Raw genomic sequence first — 20,791 nt, forward strand, 5'->3', positions numbered from 1 at the left:
TGCAGAACCCAAGTGGACACAGTTAACTATTTACCTTTCTGTACCCTCATTGTCGTAACAGCAGCCTGGATTCAAGTCACATACCTGAGTCTCACCCCGCTAGTAACTATCGAAGTAGAAGTCACACAATGGTCCTTGAAGTCAGATTCAATGGAAACGTGTTGTTGGGTCCCCGCTTCGCTCTGAAGCGGGCCCAGGCAGCTGATCCGGCACACGCCGGAATGACACGCAGGAGCCGGGTCTTGTGTACAACCTGCTTTATTAACTGCGTCAGCGGAACTGCTGAAACCTCCCTCCGCCCTCCCCCCTCCCCTGACGTCACGTCCGGGACGTCATGTCCTGGGGACCCAACAGGGGTCCTCCCACACAACGATGTGGGCAACCTGACATCTCCCCCTTTTTAACACGTTAGTTGAAGGGCTCCCTTCTTACCCCATCTCCTCGATGAGTCGCATCGGTTTCATGCGACTCCTCTGCGGTCGTGTTGTCTTGCTCGGGGTCGGTTCCTCCCTGGCGGGTGGGGAGCGGGGCGCTTCACCTTCTGACTCTTCTCCGTCTCCCTGATAGGCGTCTTCGCGTGGTCTGTCCTCATCGCTATCTCGGTCCCAGGTCCATTGGCCTGCTGGAGCCAGTCTGACTCGTTTGAAGTGCGAGCTGTTCCGGGTTATTGTTGAGTGGTCACCTCTTTGTGCGGTGACCATAGAACCCTTCTTATGTGTCACGACCAGCGGTGTGGGTGCGAAGGTGGCTTCCTCTTTCCTGTTCTTGGGTTGTCTTAGCCATACTTCGTCTCCTGGTTGCATTGTGTTCTCCCGAGCCCTCCTTTTCCTGTCCGTGATCTCCTTTGTTTTTGCTTTGTTCGCGGTGTCGTTTGCTTGCGCTTCTTGTTCCAGCGGTGTTGGATTTTGTGGTCTCGGGTCCTCGGGTAGTCGCGTGGTGATCGGTCTTCGGAACATCAGGTCTGCCGGGCATACACCCGTTGTGCTGTGGGGGGTGTGCCTGTATTCTCGTAGAAGTTGATTAAGGGCCTGTTCGAATGGCTTGTTTTGCACATGGGCTATTTGTAGGGTCCTCTTTATGTTGGCCATGAACCTCTCGACCATGCCGTTGGCCTGTGGCCACCGGGGGGTTATGCGTCGATGTTGAAACCCCATGTATTTAGCGAATTGCTGAAAGTCTTGACTGATGAAAGTGGGACCGTTGTCGGACTTTATGATCTTGGGGATGCCATAGGCAGAGAGCATCCTGTCGATAACTGGAATGACACATGTCGTGGCGCTGCTCTCTACTATCTGGGCGTCCGGGTATCTTGAGTGCTCGTCCATGAGTACGACCACGTGTGTCCCATTATTCAGTGGTCCGAATAGGTCTATTGCCAACTCTTCCCACACTTTGTTAGGCAGCGGTGAGGATTGTAGGGGGTTCGGGTGTGGCGGGGATGCCACTTGTGCACAGACGTGGCAGTTGCCCACTATGTTTTCCACCGGGCGATCAAGTTGGGGGAACCAGACTTTCTGGCGAAGGAGGCGCTTTGTGGCGACTACGTCCCTGTGTCCTTCATGGGCTAGGTGTATTATCCTTTCCCGGAGGGTTCTCGGGACGATGACCTTGCAGCCTTTTAGTATGACGTTATCCTCCACCACGGTCAACTTGTCGCGGACTTGATCTAGGCATTTGATGTCTTCTTTCGTGGTTTCCGCTGTACCTCTGGCCTGCTGTTTCATGAGGGCCGTCTTGTCTACCTGAAGGCAGTGCCGGGCAATTCGCAGTGCTGGGTCTGCTTCTGATTGGACGGACAGCTCCAGCCACCCTACCGGAAGTGGTTGTAGGTGGTGTATGATGTAATTTATGTACGCGTCCGCTATGGACGGTTGAGACACCGTCGTGGGCATGGGATGTCGGGAGAGATAGTCCGCAGGGTTTTCCTCTTTTCCTGGCCGGTGTTGTATGGTAAATCTGTAGTCCTGCAAGCGGAGTCCCCATCTGGCAATTCTTGGTGGCATCCTGGCCTTTGGGCTACCGTATATGGTGAGTAGTGCCTGGTGGTCCGTGATGATTGTGAACTCCTTGCCAAAAATGAATAGATGGAAATATTCACAGGCCCCGACAACCGCGAGGCTTTCTTTTTCCGCCTGTGAGTATGCCTGTTCTGTGGTCGTCAGGCTCCTAATGGCGTATGCTACCACGTGCGTGGACCGTGGCTCCTCGGGGTCTTTTTGTGTCAATATGGCGCCCAGTCCCACAGGGCTGGCGTCCACTATCAGCTCGGTATCCCGGCTGGCATCAAAATATGCCATGTCCTCTGCCTGTGTGATGGCCTTTCGTATCGCTTTGAATGCTGCTTGGCACTCCTTTGACCACGTGAACAGCGTGTCCTTCCTGGTGAGAAGTCGTAGGGGATTGCTGAAAGTGGCATAGTCTCTCAGGTACCTGGAGCAGTAGCTGGCCAGTCCCAGAAACGATCTGAGGTCTGTAGTGTTGACGGGGGGCGAGGCTGAGTTGAGGGCTTCCACTTTCTCTGGGTCTGGCCTCATGCCTTTATCTGAGAAGATGTGCCCGAAAAACCTCAGCGATCCTTTGGAGAATTCGCACTTGGCTTTGTTTAGGGTGAGCCCTGTGTCGTCTAGCGCCTGACATACTCTGTGCAGTGCCAGGTCATGTTCTTCCTGTGACTTGCCGTATACCAGCACGTCGTCCGAATAGTTCAGACAGTTGGGAACGTGCCTGATCACCTTGTGGATCTCCTCCTGAAAGATCTCGGCGGCTGAGGATATGCCAAAACTGAGCCTTTTGTATTGAAACAGGCCGAGATGAGTGACAAACGTGGTGATGTAACGGGATTCCGGTGCTATTTCGATTTTGTGGTAGCCTTTTGTGAGGTCTAATTTGGAGAAGATCCTCGCCCCGTGGAGGAGGTGAATCATGTCCGTGATTCTCGGCGCTTGATGTCGCTCCCTTTCGATGGCTGTGTTGGCACTGCGCATGTCGACGCATAGCCGTATGGATCCTTCTGGTGACTTCTTCGGGACGGGGACGATGGGTGATACCCATGGTGTCGGGCCTGAAACGGGTTCTATAACATTCATTTTGATGAGCTTATCCAATTCCTCTTCTACTTGTCTCTGGATGTTGAACGGGATGCCTTGGTAGTTTTGGGCCACCGGTTTGACCTGAGGGTTGATGTGGAGGTGCACTTTCCGGTTACGTAGTTTGCCTAGACCTGTGAAGAGTCTGGGGAATGATTGTTCAATTGAGTCCGGTTTGGCGAAGTACTTGTGGGCCATCAACTGGTATAAGATGTGTACCAGTCCCATGTGAACTGCTGTCCGGAAACTCAGTATGCACCCACTGTTGGCTTCTGTGTCTAAAATGTACAGTTGGATCTTCGCCGAGTGTCCTTTGTGTGTGCATATGGCTGTGATCATGCATTTGCATGGCAGGGGTGTCCTGGATCCATAGGGGTACATGTCCACTGTGGCTTTTCGGATCTTTGGTGGGGCGGTCAAGGACTGATATGCGCTTTCGCTGATGATATTGACCGTCGCTCCGGTGTCCACGAGAAACTTCAGTGGTGTGTCATTTACTTGGAGTGTCAAAATGGGGCTGTGTTGGGTGGCCGTCCTGTTGTCCTGTAAGGCCCACACGTAACCTTTCCTTCTCTGATCCTCCTCTGACGAGAGGGTATCCGTGCTGGTGGGGGATCGGGTCTCCACATACCTTACGAAACGCCGCCTGTGTGATCTTCTAGTGTCCTCAGATGACTGTTTGTCTTCGCGTGTGTAGCTACTTCTGCGGTCTCCTTCTTCTTTCCTGGTACGCCGCCTTTCGCTGTCCGCTGGCGGCCTGGGGGGCTCTGTGGTGTGGGCCTGCGCCATTCCTGGTATCGGTGTTTGGGCGTTGAGTAGGTCGGGGCGTTCTTGCACATGGCCCTGTAATGGTCCATTCCCCCGCACGCGGCACACTTTTGTCCTATGGCCGGGCATGTACCAGTGTGCGGATATTCGTAGCCGCATTTGAAGCACGTGGCATCGGGGTGTTTGTTGGTCTGCCTTGGGTGAGTGTATATCTTGTTGATTACTTCCGCGTTGTCACTGGGTTGGTGTATGGACACCTTGCCGAGGTTGTCCAGTTGCGAGTCCACCGCTGCTTCCATGCGGGCCAGCGCCAGAATTTCTTCTAGCGACCGTTGTTTCTGTAACAGTTGTTTGCGGAAATGCTGTGAGAGGCATCCAGCTATCACTTGGGACCTGAGCGCCTCTTCATTGGAGTACCTGTGAAATTCACAATGTTTCAGTTTGATGCGTAGTCGCATCACAAAACTGTCTATGGACTCCCCTTTTTCCTGTCTTGTTGTGTGGAACATGTGGCGCTCATAATCCACGTTTGTATGCGGTGCGAAGTATTCGGACAGTTTGGCATGTAGTTCCCCATATGTGACGGTGTCTACGTCCAGCAACTCCCCCGCGATGTCTCTTACCGCTGGTCCCACTGCCATGAACAGTGTATTTTTCAGCCTTGTGTCGTCCGTCAATCCTATGGCCCCTGTGTAGAACTTGAAGTCTCGTAACCATATGTTCCATCTGGGCCCCAGGTTGGAGGTGTCTCTGATTTCAAATGGGTTGGGCATGTGCATGACTTGGGCTGCTCCTTCCTGGTGTGCATGCAGGTTGTTGTCCTGCGCTGTGTCGGCGCTTCCAGATGCCTGTCCTGCTCCTCCTGAGGAGGACGCCGGGGTGGTCGCAGTGTCCGACATGACTGCGCCGCAGTAATGGTGTAGTGACAGTGACCTTTGTGCTATGTGAAATGCACAGTTTGTACCTACGTTGTCACTTCCTCGTGGTGTGGCCTTTGACCTGTTCTCCTGCTGGGTGCTGGATACACCAACACGTCTTCTCTTGAACACCCGCGTGTGGAGAGGCGGGGCCGCTTGTGGCGGGTGCCTCCGCGGGTCCGGAGCGCCCGTGTCCCGTGGGCGCCTCTGAGCGGGTGTTTTCTTGTCACGCGGGGGCCGGGGCCGCGCTCACACGGCGCGGTCGAAATTGGGGGCGGGGCCGCACATGGCGAATGCCCGGCGGTGCCGGAGCGCCTGTGTCCCGGCTTGCGAGTAGTGTCATGCGGGAGCCGGGGCCGCGCTCACACGGCGCACCCGTGATTACCGAGTGTGAACGGGCTGAATGTGAGGCCTCTGTCACGCGGGAGGCGGGGCCTTGCAGGGTTGGCAACCGTGCCCGAGGCGTGCCGACGCGCTAAACTGCTCGGCCGCAGACCTCGGCACGGTGCCTGTGGGGTCCGCGCCTGCTCGTCGCCAGTGTTGGGTCCCCGCTTCGCTCTGAAGCGGGCCCAGGCAGCTGATCCGGCACATGCCGGAATGACACGCAGGAGCCGGGTCTTGTGTACAACCTGCTTTATTAACTGCGTCAGCGGAACTGCTGAAACCTCCCTCCGCCCTCCCCCTTCCCCTGACGTCACGTCCGGGACGTCATGTCCTGGGGACCCAACAGGGGTCCGCCCACACAACGATGTGGGCAACCTGACACGTGTTAACTTGTGTTTTTTCTGCCTACTGCTTTTTCCTTCAGTTCAGGGGTCTTACCCAGAACGTAGCCATATACTTATATGTTCAGTTAAGTAGCAGTATAACTGCATCAAGAAAGGGATGCACAAAGTAGTTCCCTTCTCCCCGATCCATGGCGGCCATCTTATTTTGTAGGTTTTACGTTGAGAAACGGTGAGCACGGCGGAGTACTAATAGCAGTATTACCCTCGCAGGGGGGGGGGGCATTACTAATACACTAGGTTATCATTAGAGCACTTGCTTCTCTCTGGCTTCTAACTGGCCCAGGGCACTACCTGGCCCTGTATTGACCTCCCTGCTCAGGTAAAATTGCTTAAGAAATGTCCCTGCTCTGCAGGCCGCCAATCCCAAGACACATCACCTTACATTGGAATGATCTTTCTAGGATGAGCCATCACTTAGTGTTCATCCCAGAAGAGATCACCTTACCGCAGTGCTATTGTTTAGAAGATCTCATGGGTTGATTGCCCTGACAGATATTTGTTTACATTGGGACTTGTGGGAAATCCTGTAGCTCTTGTCCTCGCGATATTTAGCATTTCTTTGGTAGGTGGTCTGAAACATTTTACAAACTCCCTTTGGGTCATTCATCTCTGTGGCCCAATGCATAAGTGTTGTCAGTTTCTGTAATGACAGAAAACCCATGCCAAGTGCGGCATACTGGTGGGAAGGTGATGAAGGATGTACCCAGTATTTAGTTTGTTCTTTTAGTTGTAATCATTCTCTTTACAAGTAGAAGTATGGATCAAGGTAACTACAGTGACAGTAGTATCTATTGTGACTCGAAGATAAAGAAGACGTGACATGCAGCTCACTTGGTCGGCTCTCCCTGCACCTGGAACGCACCCTGTGGGGAGTCAGGAGGGGCGGTTATGAGTGGTGCTTATGGTTAGGTGGGGCGGATGCACATACTATTCATGAGTAAAATATTGATAAATCATTTAACTTAACTAGCATCTCGTTGGTCATTTCACTGTCGAGGAGTGGTTGTACCCAGCCCCACTAGCTGGTGAATGTTGTGTCAGGCCAGACACACAGTTGCTGGGGCACCGAGCAAGACAGCTTGTGCCACGGTCATGCGTCATCCAGAAAGCAGGGGTGACACTTTGCTGCAATTGGGATCACAAGGTCAGATAGATGAGCTGGGATCACCCAGCAGATAGTCCCTGGCTCTGTGGCCACACAGGCCCGGGAAACACACATAGGCCGTGATCACACAGCAACACATCAGCTGCTGGTGGCTCCCAGAGCTGGTGGCTCCCGGACTAGCAGCTGCACTGTGGTCACACAGCGGGAGAGTGGCCTTGGGGCACCCAGGTTACACATGATGATATGGGGCACCCAGATCAGTAGGGTGGCAGGACTGTGATCAAATAGTATAGGCCTTTAGGCCCAACGAAAAGCGACACAGAGACAGAAGTGCCATGGTGTGGGGTCTGCTGCCGTTCTGAGGCACGTGCATGCGGATGCTTCTTTAATTCACAGTCAGTCATGATGTCATCATGACATATCCTTAAAGAGGCAACACCGCAGTGAAGACTTCCTGTGACTTCCCGCAGTAACCAGAGAACCGACAGCCATTTCTCAAGGGGAGGCAGGCTGAATGTGAAATGGCCATGGCTCCCCCCATTGCAATGTCCAAGGAAGAAAATAAAAACAGGAGAACCATGTTATCTCTGCTGGAGGCATTGAACCATGATAGGACCTTATCAATGTAATTAAAGGCTTCCCAAACCAAAGAAAAGGGAAAAACTCTGCTCTTTCTTAGGAATGGCAGAACATTATTCACTATTTTTTTTTCAAACTTTCCGAATGACACAGTCCGTATGCGGTTCCTACTTGGGAGGGTGCTCTATTTGAACAGACAGATCTGTGTGATTCCGAATTTAAAAAAATCAAGCCAGCACTGGACCGGCCACATTCTTTTATGAAATTCAAAATTAGTACACACACCATTGTGTTGAGCTAGGGGCCCTTTAGGAACGTGCTTGTAATGGATGGGATCACACAGAATAACTCTGAGTCCAAATACTGAACCCACTCAGAAGATTGCAAAGTAATGTTTTATTAACAATTATCTAAAACAGGGAGTTTACAAAGAACATCAACGGACGTACACTCAAGTTCTCTCAGCGATCTTCACACAAAACATAGTTTATATATCAAAAATACGTCAGAGATGATGTCATACTACGTGGCAAATAATGGAAAACCTACTAAGGGTCCGGATTGGCTTAAGGGGAACATCAAAGTATGCTTTCTATAGGTACTAGGATTGTGATTGACTGCCCACTGTCAGGTGGACAACATAAGCCTACCTCTAAAATATGTCATCTTCAGAAACATTAGATACATGATTTCTCATTGGTTTTCACACTATAAAGTCCTTCGTCATGTGGAATAATATCATTGGTTGGCATGCTTGTGCCATGTCTGGACCATTTGGTCCACTTACCAGCATGTACGCCCAGACCCAGGTCAAAGGAGATGGGGCATGACACTACCTCCCCACCCAATTCGCCCAGCATCTCTCATCGCCCATGCCTTCTGCCATGAAGATTGTCTTTGAACTTGGCCTTGCAAAAGTATCCTTGTCTTCAGAATAAATGGGAATGAGACCACCAACTGTCGTGTTCTGGGACTCCAAGTCTGAACTCTATTTTCATCCTTGGCTCACGTGACAGGAGACTATGATTTGGTTCATTTTTCAGATTTTAAATGCTTTAAATGAATAAAACTTGGCACTCTTGATGTTCTTTCTTTGCACCTTAACAAGGGATGATTCATACTTCATGTGTTCGCTCCTTTCCAGAATAGATAGCTGACCGTGTTTCTTCAGTCTTGACTCCAGGCCAGACAACCTCGCCATGCAGCTCCACGACTCAGCTTATTCTTGATGCGACATATTTTTCCCTTCCCTCTTCATGGGTCCTTGCTTTTCTAAATTCATAATACCGATGTCCAGCTTCTATATAATGGTGGCTTCGCCAGCATTCTATTAACTACGTATAGCCAGCTTCGAGGATGACTTAGTCTACTTGCGTTTCAGCATGTATACAATTATTGAACGGTTGATTCTCTGTGGCACTGCGTGGACATGTAATCTTCTTTATCGTATTTGAAAGTTCACTTGATTCTTTACTTTATTATTCGTTTCTGTAAGATCCATACATCCTCTTCAGCCAGTATCCCAGTATGTCGTATATGTCTTTTGTGACGTCACGATTTTCTTCTTTGCTCTTTTTCCTATTCCTTCAGGGAGTTCCTCCCTCAGGTCATCATTGCTTCAGGGATACATTTGGTAGGGTTGTCTCAATGGGTATCTTCTTTCGAACACACGCTGCGGTATTGGCACAACTGCTGGTGTCAAACACGGCCCAATCTCAGGTCTCTGACATATGGGCTCGACCAGCTCCTCAATCATTTCAACATCCTGGTATTTTCTCTTGAAGAAGTGTTTCTTTGGTGTACATATCTTCATCACCCCCTCAGGGTGCCTGCTGATTTGACATGTTCATGTACACTCCAGGTCATGTAGTTACATTGTCCATTTGGGGGTACAATAGACCCATCGTCCCGTGTAATTCTTATGATTCTTTGGATACAGAAACTTTGTTCCTTCAGGTACTATGATGCTAGCCTCCATGTATTTCCTGACAGCGTCATCAGTTCAGTCCTTGATGTTCGGTTCAGGTTTGACATAGATCATGATCTTCATCCCTACCACCTTCTTTGCCGCTTTCTTGCATTGGGCAATCACCATCCTGACTACACAGAATTCAAACATTACTAACACCAGCATTACTCCAAGAACCTCGAATAGCAAGGTTCCATACTGATCATCGTGTGAAGATATAAATGTGCAACATGATGGACCAATTCTGGCACAGTTTCCTCCTTCCATCGCTGTGATCATATCAAGGACATACCTATTATGGGGGGACATTAGTCGTATGGCCCTCAGCTGTTCTTTACTGGCATTGAATCCCTTTTTGGTAGCATTGATTTTCTGTAGAAGCTCCCATCTGGTGATTTGCAGCTATTTGGCATTCACTATTGTCTGAATTCCTGGCATGAATATAGCTGTCATTATCAAAGCAGTCTTGCTGAACAACTTGTGCTCATCAGGAATAGTTGTGTATGCTGTTATTGATTTGGCTCAGAAATAATGTCCTCTTTTCATCCTTATGAGTTCAAGTGATCTTCTCTTTCGCAAATGGTCATCCACCTTTTGAATTTCACCAATATTTAGGTTGCTCTGCGGTATCACTAATTCTGGAACATGGATGAGCACCAGGGAACATACTCCGCCCCAATCCTTGGGCAACTTCATATAGACTCTAGATCCACAAGCACAATATCGATCCATAAGGACGGCTGTCCCTTCTCCCATTGTGGTCTTGCATTCTTTGTTATATCCCATATGGTTATTTCCATGTCTTCATAAGCATAGTGTCACATTAACTAACAGGATTACAACTACTAGACCTGATCCATCTTTTACCCATGTAAATAGTTTGGAGTGCTTGGTACATGACTTTAAGCATCCATCTTTCACTTTCTGCACTTCTTGTACATAATCTGTCTTCAGCAGATGAGATGCACAGGACACCATTCCTTCTTCCCATCCCTTCTTGGGATTCACACATCCATAGACCAACATTTGTTCCCAACATCCAGGTGATCCTGATATTTCTATCACATAAGGACAATTATTTCTCTTCTTTTCTTTAATGATCACCTCATCCTGTCCTTCAGCAGGATATATAAGAATCTTGTTTTTCCATCCAGGCTCCTTCTCCATTTGTAGGGTTTTGATATAATCATCCTGGTATGGAAAGAACCATTTTGATCTCCATCGCAAGGTCCCCAACTTCCTTGAAACTGTCCTCGAGTAACACCTGCTGCAAGATGGCTGAGGCACTTCGCATCGTGTGCTGAAACCTCCCTTGAAATGAAAGTTCTTACTGTATTCATGGCAAGGGGGATGAGCAAGCAGACATAGCAACTCCCATCACATGCTCTTCCCCCACCTTTTTCATGTGTTGGTACCACATGTTATTTCCCAGTTGAGCTGTATTATCTAGGTATGTATTTATCCCTTCATTATCTTCCTCTGCATCTCTTTTATGTCTCCCAATATACTTTTAGAGATCAAGGAATGTGCCATTATTCGTTTTCATAGTAGGGAGAACCATAAGAGCTCTTTCTTCGGTAAAAACATTAAGATGATAGAGACTGTGAAAGATAAGGAACAAAAGGACAATGAGAACAATCATGCAAATAAATATCATGCATAAAAATCTGGGCAACCATTTCTCGCGCCATCCTACTGCTTGCTAAACTTGTTCGCTCTCTATAATCATGCCATCTTCTCCATTAATAGTTTTTAATACAATCATCGAGTTTCTTTTATGTCTGCAACTGTACAATTTGTTATCACCGTTTTTATGATCCTGTAAAAAGGTGTGAATATTAACGTCCCTTCTAACAAGAGCAGGGTAAGATTGAGGTATGAACAAAAAGACAGCAACCGAAAGCCGATGAATGTCACTTTCAGCAGGTATCATGTGTTTTATCACTTAAAACAAATATTCTCCACAAAATGAATCTCGATAATGATCTCTTTTCCAATTTCTGATCAAGAACTGACGTTTAGCCATAACTTTGATGCATTATTCTCTGCTTTAGTATATTTTTGAAAGTTCATTTCAAAACTCCTGGAATTCTCTGCAATTCCTCGCACTCTCTGCTAAAATATAAATAAGGAGTGTCTATTGAATTCCATTCCAAATAAAGTATGTGTTAATCACTTGTTGTTTTATCACCCTTCTTCTTAGTCATTGATTGGGTCTGCACATGCAGAAATTCTTCTTCTTGTCTTGCTTCTGGATTGGCAACAGCGGGAGGGAGGGCCTCGCCTTTATAAATCTTCACGTCGTTTAGATGCAACCAAGCTCTTCTTCCTTGAATCTTAACAGCTGAAGGGGACACTTCTTCAACACAGAATGGGGCATTAAAACGAGGCTCCTGCCACTTCCGGGTAAAGTTCTTGATCAGGATCAGGTCCTCAACATATAACTTAGGTGGTGGTAATAGTGCACTTGGATTGGTTGCTGAATTATCTTCTTCTGTGTTCCTAGACCATCCCCCCGACGCTTGACTTTAGATCTGTAATGTAAGAAATACTGGTAGTGATACATGTCAAATAATCATGCATCCCACCACCTCAAGTTTTGCTTCACTCTGGGCATCACTCTTAATCCTAGATGGAGGTGTAAGGGGTGTTCTCATTCGACACCCTGTGACTAGCTCATGCGGGCTGAGGTGGCGGTCCGACACTGGCTGTTTCCGAAGGGCATATAAGGACAGGGGTAGGCAATACAGCCATCCCTTCTTCAACGACAATTTAAACGTGGCATTCCTCTCTTTGAGGAGGCTGTTGAGTCTCTCACATATCCGTTCGGTTGTGGGTGATACGCAGAAGAGAACGGGTGCTTTATACTTAATAAAAGCCCTATCTGTTCGAATAGCTCATTGACAAAATTTGACCCTTATCATCAGATTGTAGTACTTCACACACACACCACCTCAGAAATACTTCGCACACTAAAAACTTTGCTGTGCAAGTGGCAACAAGTGTGTACATGGACCTGCCTCGATCCACCTACAAAAGGGACACACCACCACTAAGAGATACCTATATCCATTACATGTCTGCAGCATATCAACATAGTCGATATGTAAATGCTGAAACTGACCATTTGGTCAAGGTATTACTCCTCTGAACATTCTCAGTGTATGCCCAGCAGTAAACGTTTGACACACAATGCAATTCACCATAAATAGTGCAACATATTCCAACAAATTAGGAATGAACTAGTCTTCTGCAATATTGGCAGCAAGACTTTCTCTAGTTACATGCGGGAGGCAATGCAGCTGTTCAAGCGTGACTTTTAATAAAGTTACTGGCATCACTGGCTTTCCAGCGCTTTCCTGTCACCCTAAAGCTTCCATGGGGGATGAAGAACATCCCCTTTGTATCCACAGTTCTTGCTCTTCCTGTGGTGCAATTCCTTGAATCTCTATTAATTGAGTAATTGACAACCTATTAAATCCCTCTTATACTAACACAGCCATAACTGAATTTGCTTTTAATACTCTCAGTAGCAAAACATGAAATTTCCAGAGAATATGCAGCCTTTTTGGCTTCTACATCTGTGGCTTCATTCCTGCAAGAGATACAATTTGTTTGTTTAGTATGTGCTGCACATTTTACGACTGCTATGGCTACTGGGAGTTATAGTGCCTTAATGAGACTCTCCAATAAGGACGCATACTGCACTGGAGAGCCGCCTGCACGGAGGTAGCCCCTTCTCTTCCAATGTCGCCAAACCTGCATGTACGGTTGATGTCACATAGGCAGAGTCACTGTATATTGTTACTTCCTGTCCTTCATGTTTTTGAAGTTCGACAATAAGCACTACTAATTCTGCTGCTTGCGCTGAAAAATTAGACGGTTGCCTTGCACTCGCCACTACCTCAAATTCTCCATTTAATCTGTGTCTTACTACTGTGGTGCCTGAATGCCTTTCCCCACTAGTCTGATCAATTTTCAAAGAACCATCAATAAAAAAGAATCCCCCCCCCACTAAAGCATTCTCCTTCACACAGGGTATATCATCATAAAATTCAACACAATTGGCACAGTCATGCACAGGATCACCTTCTTCTACTGGCTAGCTATGAACGTGGCCAGGTTCACTATTTTACATCGTACAATTTTAAATGCTAAGGTAATAAAATCATTACCTCATAAGCTGAAGCTCTTTGGGATGTCAATGTGCCCTTAGGTTTCACTAGAATGGCTAACAAGGCATGCTCCACATAAAGGGTCATAGAGCAGCCCATAACAATATTTGTGGACTTTTCTATTACAAATGCTGCTGCTGCCAAAGATTGTTCACAAGGGAAGTGTCCTCTCACAACTGGATCTAAAATCTCACTGTAATATGGCAAAGGTTTGTTCCCTAATGTGGTTCTTTGTGTAAGCTGTCATTACTGACCCATTTGTGTGTGAAAACAAATACAATTCCCCGCCATAATTGGGAATCCCTAAAACCGGAGCTGTACAAATAGCTTTTTTCAATTCCTCAAATCCTTCCTCCATTTCTTCGGTCCATTCTAGTTTTGTTTCACCAACTTGTGCTTTCTTTAATGCTTGCATAAGTGGCCTTGTGTATGTACTATAATCAAACACCCAGCCTCAAGCGTAATTGCACAAACCCAGAAAGTGCTGCATTTGTCTCACTGTGTTCGGTTTTAATGTTTTCATGATTGCCTCGGCTCTCTCAGGTGTCAGTTTCTTTCCTTCATGTTAAATCAAATTACCTATGTATAACGCTTCTTCTTGACAGTACTCTAACTTCTCCTTGTCCACCATATATCCTTTGTCTGCTAAAATAGTCATTCATCTCATAGAGTCCTGTTTGCACTCATCCTCTGTTTTACTGCAAATGAATAGGTCATCTACGTACTGTATCACCACACTTTTTATATCGATATTGCCTTGATTCATCCGTAGGACTCTGTTAAAGATTAATGTGGACTCAGAGTATCCTTGAGGCAAATGAGTATGTTTTAGGCTCTTTAGGCAAAACATAAATGAAGTAAAGTCGTGGGAGTCCTTATGCAACAGGATCGAGAAAAATGCAGTTTCTGTAAGATCCATACATCTTCTTCAGCCAGTATCTCGGGACGTTGCATATGTCTCTTGTGACATCACTAGCTTCTTCTTTGCTCTTTTTCATATTCCTTCAGGGAGTTCCTCTCTTAGGTTGTCCTTAGGAGTTCCTCCCTTAGGTTGTCATCGCTTTGGGGATACATTCAGTAGAGGGTTATCTCAAAGGGTATCTTCTTTCGAACACAGGCTGCAGTATTGGCAAAACTGCTGGTGTAAAATGCTGCACGATCTCAGGTCTCCAACATATGGGAGGTAGTGGGGCAGGATTACCTGCAGAGGAATGCAGCTGCTCCTCTACAGTGTTGATGGATGCCATTAATGTTGGCTTAGGAGCAATCTTAATGCAACTGGAAGAGGTGAATGAATAGGTAATTGCCTGTGTGTTCCATCTCCTTAAAGGTCCAGAAACTACGTACAGTATTATAGATAAATAGTAAGAGTTGCTGTCTGTCAAGTGGGAAGTGCAACAGTTCAGGACTTTCTTGTGGGGTTCCATGTTTGAGGTCTGCACAGACCACAAACAACTAAAAGAGACACTCATGACCCATGCGAGTGGGTCACACTATTTTGGGAATACACATTCAGAGTGGAATACATCCCAGGGACAAAAGATATACTGGCAGACTGTTTGTCAGGTTTCCCTTCAAGTGTCAACACTGCAAGTGCATGTGACGGTAATTAGGTCCTTGCCATTGAGCAACAAGGGGCATCCTTTGAGGAATGAAATTGCGGGATGGCAAAAGATGAGGACCTTCAGTAAGTCAAGAGAGTGATGGTGGAGAAGGGTTCCCAGAGCAAACCATATCTCATACAATAGTATTTAGGGGGACTTTGGCCTATAAGAGAAGAGGTACATGCAGAGGGTTATATGTTTGGAGGGGCAATCACATTATTTCTACAATCAGTGTGAGGGAGTACAGGGTGAAGGTAGTACATGAGAGTCGCCAAAGAATAGCAAAGCTCAAGCAATGTGTTTAAGCAGACAACTGGTGGCCTGTGTGTGATAGGCCTTTTGAAATGGCCGCCAGGGCCTGAATCGTGTGTGAGAACAGTGAGAAAAGCCTCCAGTCACATTCATTGTGGTCCTATGACAGAAATGTCTGTCCCCAAGATGGCATGGTTAAAAATGGATTTAGTCAGGGTGTTACATACTTCTGCATAGTTTTAATTTATTTTTTGACGAAGGTGGGTGGAAGTATCCTTCCCCCGAGATAATTCTACTATGGCTGTCCCCGATTCTTAGATGATGTTTTCAAAAGGAACATTTTCCCCAATGTCCTCATGACTGATAACAGTGTCCAGTTCAAATATGTTGAGAAATGCATGTTTCTCTTAGCAGAAGAGGTAGAATACTGGTTCAGCTCAGTGTACCATCCTCGATCTAATGGCATGGTTGAGATGTTCAATGATGTAATTAAGGAGTGCATATGCTGGGCATGGTCTATCAATGTGGATTGGCAGACGGTGGTTTCAGAAAGAGGTATAGCTCACCGATTTTCACTGCATTCTACAGCATGGCTGTCTCCCTTTGAGTTAAAGGCAGCAAAGAAGATAGATCTAATAAGATGGCTTCACATAGAAAGTCAGCTTCCAGACTCATCAAGCCTCCACATTATCACAAAGATAATGTTACTCATTCATACAGGGGAGATGTGGGGCATGCGGCTGGCTCAGTCAGTATTCCAAGCACCTGGAACACCACCCATGTAATGCAATTGGGTGGGGGACGGGGGTTAGGAGTGTTTATTATGGCAGGATGGGGCAAATTTGCACCGTAGGCATGACTGAAATATTAATACATCATTATTTTAATTTATTTTTATTATTATTGTGTTATAGTCAACTATTTGACTTTCTTTTCAAATACAAAGCATTACATTATCAATGATTCATATAAACACGTTAATTAAAACACACTACAACAACTAAAAACGTGTTTTACAATCATTTAACTCACCTAGCATATCATCTGTCATTTCAAAGAACCAGAAAAGTTTGGGATCTGAAGCCTCTAGATTTGAGAAAAAGGGATGTTCAAGGGGGAGATTTAGAAGGGGGAGAGGGTATCTCGGAATGATGGAGCTTAGGTGGTGGAATCGAGAAAGGGGCAGTCACTGGTGTAAACTTGCAATGCTCTCTAGACCAACAGATCACTCAAAATACACTTCAATAAAGCAAATACGACCCTCCCTGTCCTGGATCTCCTGCTATATCCACAATCTCCTCTCTGGGATAGTCAGTCTTCACCTCTGACCTGTATCTTTCCATCTATACCCTTACAAGCACTATTTATGAGTATATAATAGCACATAGCAGCCATAAGAGAGTTTTTTTTCTCATACCATTGTTTTTATCTGTTGATCCAGGGACTGCCAGTGTTGTCACTGCAGGTGCTAGCCAACTACCCAGAGTCCCTAATACTATGCGTTGATCTTCTGGGCTTGAGTTGTGGCATTTGGATTCCCTCTAATAAAGGAGCATTATGCCGGTACCTCTGTCATTTAAGGACACAGCTCTGCTGTAGAGATAGCATTACCGAGGCCCATGGACCACCAGAAGCCACAACATCTCCTGAATAGAAACAAAGAACTGCAAGGGGGACCACTGAACATGGTCCCATTCCTACTATGCACCCTGTCTTTGGAGCAAGCTGCCAATGCAGATAAAACCACCCCCTCCATGCTACACCTCAGGAAGGACCTGAAGACCCCACCCTTCAATAAACATCTCCCTGAGTGTTGCACCAAACCCTAGTGCTCCCTCTTCTGAGCCCCATCCCCTTCAATTCCCCTCCTATACCAGTGCCTCTTCCAGCTCCCCTGCTTCCCCAACACCCTACTGTAAGATTATGGGTGTGTCCCTTGTGTATAGTGTTCCATTGCTTCCCATGAAGCATTTTGGATTTAAAATCCCATGCACGGATAGTTAGAGGCTCCCAGAAGCCTGTTCTCTGCTGAGATTCTGCATGAAGAGAGGTGCACTTCCCTTCAGCAGTGTTGACCTCCAATCACACATTGTAAGCAGACAAAGGCCCACCCCAGACTGTACATGTGGGGAAACGCATCTTCCCCAGAAGCGATCCAGAAGCCAGGTCAATTTCGGAGTCCTCCTAGCTCATCGTTGTCACACCAATGCACCATCCTCCAGGTGCCCGTGGGCACCTAGGACTCAATGCAAGGGAATGATTTCTTACCAAGGGCGCTGAACGCATGAAGTACCCCATTTTCTGTGCAAGCTGATCCGATTCTCGTGTAAGATCTCAACCCGCCAATCTCCTCTTGAGCGTTCAGACTTCCATGGCAAGGTATCACCATACAGGCACGTCACTCCCCATGCAGCCTCACCTGAATTGCCGATTTCACTGTTTCTAGGGGAGGGGGCGTATTTTAGGATAAGGGAAAACTTGTTTGTGTCTACTTGGGTTTTTATTTCAGTTGAAGGTTTTAGCTAAATTACATTTTTCTAATAAAATACGTTCAGATTACTTTTTTTATTCCATTTTCTTATAGACTTTTATATCGCGCTCATACTACTTTAAAGAGTTGTCAGGGTGCTTCTTATGGCTAGACCAGGTGAGGCTGAGTGAGTGCCCCGGGGAGCTCTGAGTCACTCACTGAAGCCCTGGACCGCTGCTCTCGTGCTCCGAATTATTATTATTTTTTTTTTTGTATATACAAACCTAGCGCTGACTCAGCCCTCAGGCGGAGGAGATATGCTTCCAATGCGTGTCGCCATGGAGACCGGCACTCCTCCCGCCACTCTGTAAATGTTAATGAGACTGGGAGCTACAGGTGTACTCCCTGTCACCCCTGGGTGTCAGAGGCATGCAGGGAGACGAGCTCCTGGAAGAGGGCCAACAACAATGCCGACTGTGGCCACCTGCCGCTGGCCGGCGGGCCTGCAGTGACGCTCCGCCTGTCTGTCAGTCAGAGATACATGGACCCGCCCTGATCTGACGACACACGGTCTAATCGCAGCCTCGGTGGTCTAATCGCAGCCTCGGTTTGTATCCAGCACTCCTTTAGGACAGTTATTTCTTATCAATTGTGGAAAAGGTTTTATGGTTTTGGGCGAAGACATGACATAAAATAATAACGACGATTTACGGGGTTATAACTCCATGAAAGTCTATGAGGACATCAGACATGGGCAGGACTGAGAATGTCCTCCAAAATAGGAGACTCACATCATAAGACGTGTAGCAGTCACTCCTAACGAGACTGAGTTACATGATAAACTCCCTGTCAATGAGTGAGACTGTGCTGTTTCATAAACTCACGCCTAATGAGTGCCATTTTGCTCTAAGATGTGAGACCACAGGCTTTTCTGTTGGTTGGAGGGGTAGTCTGGAGAGTTCTCCTCCAACCCCATTTGACCCTGTACCACCCACGGGCGCCCCAATACTTCTTGTTCAGCTGGGTGATTTGATGGCCAGAGGCCATCAAAAAAAGAATGGGAAAACACTGCAGATCGGTAACATTGCAGGCTTGTGACATGGACTGGATGATCAGGGCCTCTGTCGGTGACAGCGCGACGCCAATGGTAAGGGCCAGAGCGAAGGGAACACGATGAAGCCTTAAGGACCAGAGAATGCGACTCGCAGGTGCTAAATGGGTGGGGACGGCTGCAAGGTGGTGAAGTGGGGTGGTGACGGCAAGGCGCGGGAGTGTGCAACTGACAGGCTGCTCTGAAGGCAGGCTTAGGTAGTGAATATAGCCCACATTATGAGCATCCCGATTGGCCAGAGTTGTAATTCTAATTCTAATTGTTTATTTGTAAAGAGCTTATACACAAGTGAAGTGCTTCAAAGTGCTTCAAGGAGGGAAGGGAACAAGGGAATACAGTCATCATTCTTAGACCTTGAAGATTCCGAATTGTTCTGATTTACTTTATTTCCTCTGTTTAAATGTTGTCAACTTCTGCTGGAATAAGTCTGCTTGTTAAATCAGTACTACTCATCGATCTTATATAAAACTAGAGTGTTAATGTTAACAGATATTTGAACCGCGCACTATCACCACCGGAGTGGTCCCCTGGCACTCTGGTGGATCTGAAAAGGAAAGAGGGTGGGATGGGTTAGTAAGGTTGAGCGGGAAAAAGAGCAACAGAGCTGTGATGTGCTGTTGGCAGCCTCCGTTCGGTCAATACTGTTCACTGAGCTTAGGTGTGCTTTTCAGTTGGTAGCCATCATGTGTTGTTGTGCGAGGCTATGTGTGTTATGTTTTGTTGTTGCGATGTAGTGAAGTGTGTGCGGTTTGTAGTGCTTTGGAGGTGTGGTTGTGTTTGTGTAGAGTATGAGAGGTGTATGCAGAGGGGTGAGATTTTTTAGTGGGGTTGGTTAGGGGCATCATTATTTAGAAGTGACGCATTCTAATCTTCACAATCCTGTCTGGATGTGGTGAAATGCTAATCTTTACAATTCTATGTAGATGTGATGCAAGCTGACCTTCACAATTCGGTCTAGATGTGATGCGAGCTAGAATTACAGTTCTGTCTAGATCTGACGCAATGATAATCTTCACAATTCTGTCTAGATGTGATGCAAGCAGACCTTCGCAATTCTGCCCAGATGTGAAGCGAGCTAATATTTACGTGCTTTTGACAAAAGACTGTTGCTGCCAAAAGCTAAACGTAATGCACTCTAGATTGAAGAAACGCCAATAAACCCCCTTCAATTGTGGTCAGAAAAATCAATTTTCTTCATTCAAAATATATTCCATGGCCTAAGAGTTCAAAAATACATATTTATTTTCTTTTGCCTCTCGACAAAATGTCCATATCTCGTCCGGGGGCCACTATGCACTAAGTGGTTCATCAATATTATCCAGCACATTTTGGCTTTTCGTGCTGTAATTCCCACATAATAAAGGCCCATGGGTTCTTTATACCATAAATCACGTTGGCAGAGTGAAATGTACTTGAGTGTCTCGAGAGCATTTTCCTTCCCATGTAGGGATGTGTAATATGATCTCCTTTTATAATGTAACTGCAATGCTGGCAGTTGTGGCATGGTTGTGGGCCTGTAAATTAGGTCTTGTTCCGATGTTCTTCAAAATCCGCTCTCACCAACATCTTCCATAATGCAAGACATTTCATGTAGGCAAACACTGGAGGTTCTAGAAACAGGCTCTCTAATGTGTTGTCTAATTTCATAATCTCCCAATTCTTTTTGATGATCTCCTTGATCTTACTGCTTTGTACTGAGTAGATAGTAACATACACCAATGATGGATTTTTTTTGCTTGCTTCGGAGCCTTAAGAACCTGAGTATGCGACTTGCAGGTGCTAAATGGACGGGGGTGGCTGCAGGGTGGTAAAGTGGGGTGGTGGCGGCAAGAGCGGGGAATGTGCAGCTGACAGGCTGCTCTGAAGGCAGGCTTGGACTGATCCTCTTTCCCGATGTGTGAGGCTTGGGGTTTCTATGAAATGTATGGAGGTGCTGTAGAAATGGTGATAACAGAATTAGCATTCAT

The sequence above is a fragment of the Ambystoma mexicanum genome, chromosome 11, assembly GCF_040938575.1.
Source record: "Ambystoma mexicanum isolate Mex_15411 chromosome 11, UKY_AmexF1_1, whole genome shotgun sequence".
Lineage (NCBI taxonomy): Eukaryota > Metazoa > Chordata > Amphibia > Caudata > Ambystomatidae > Ambystoma > Ambystoma mexicanum.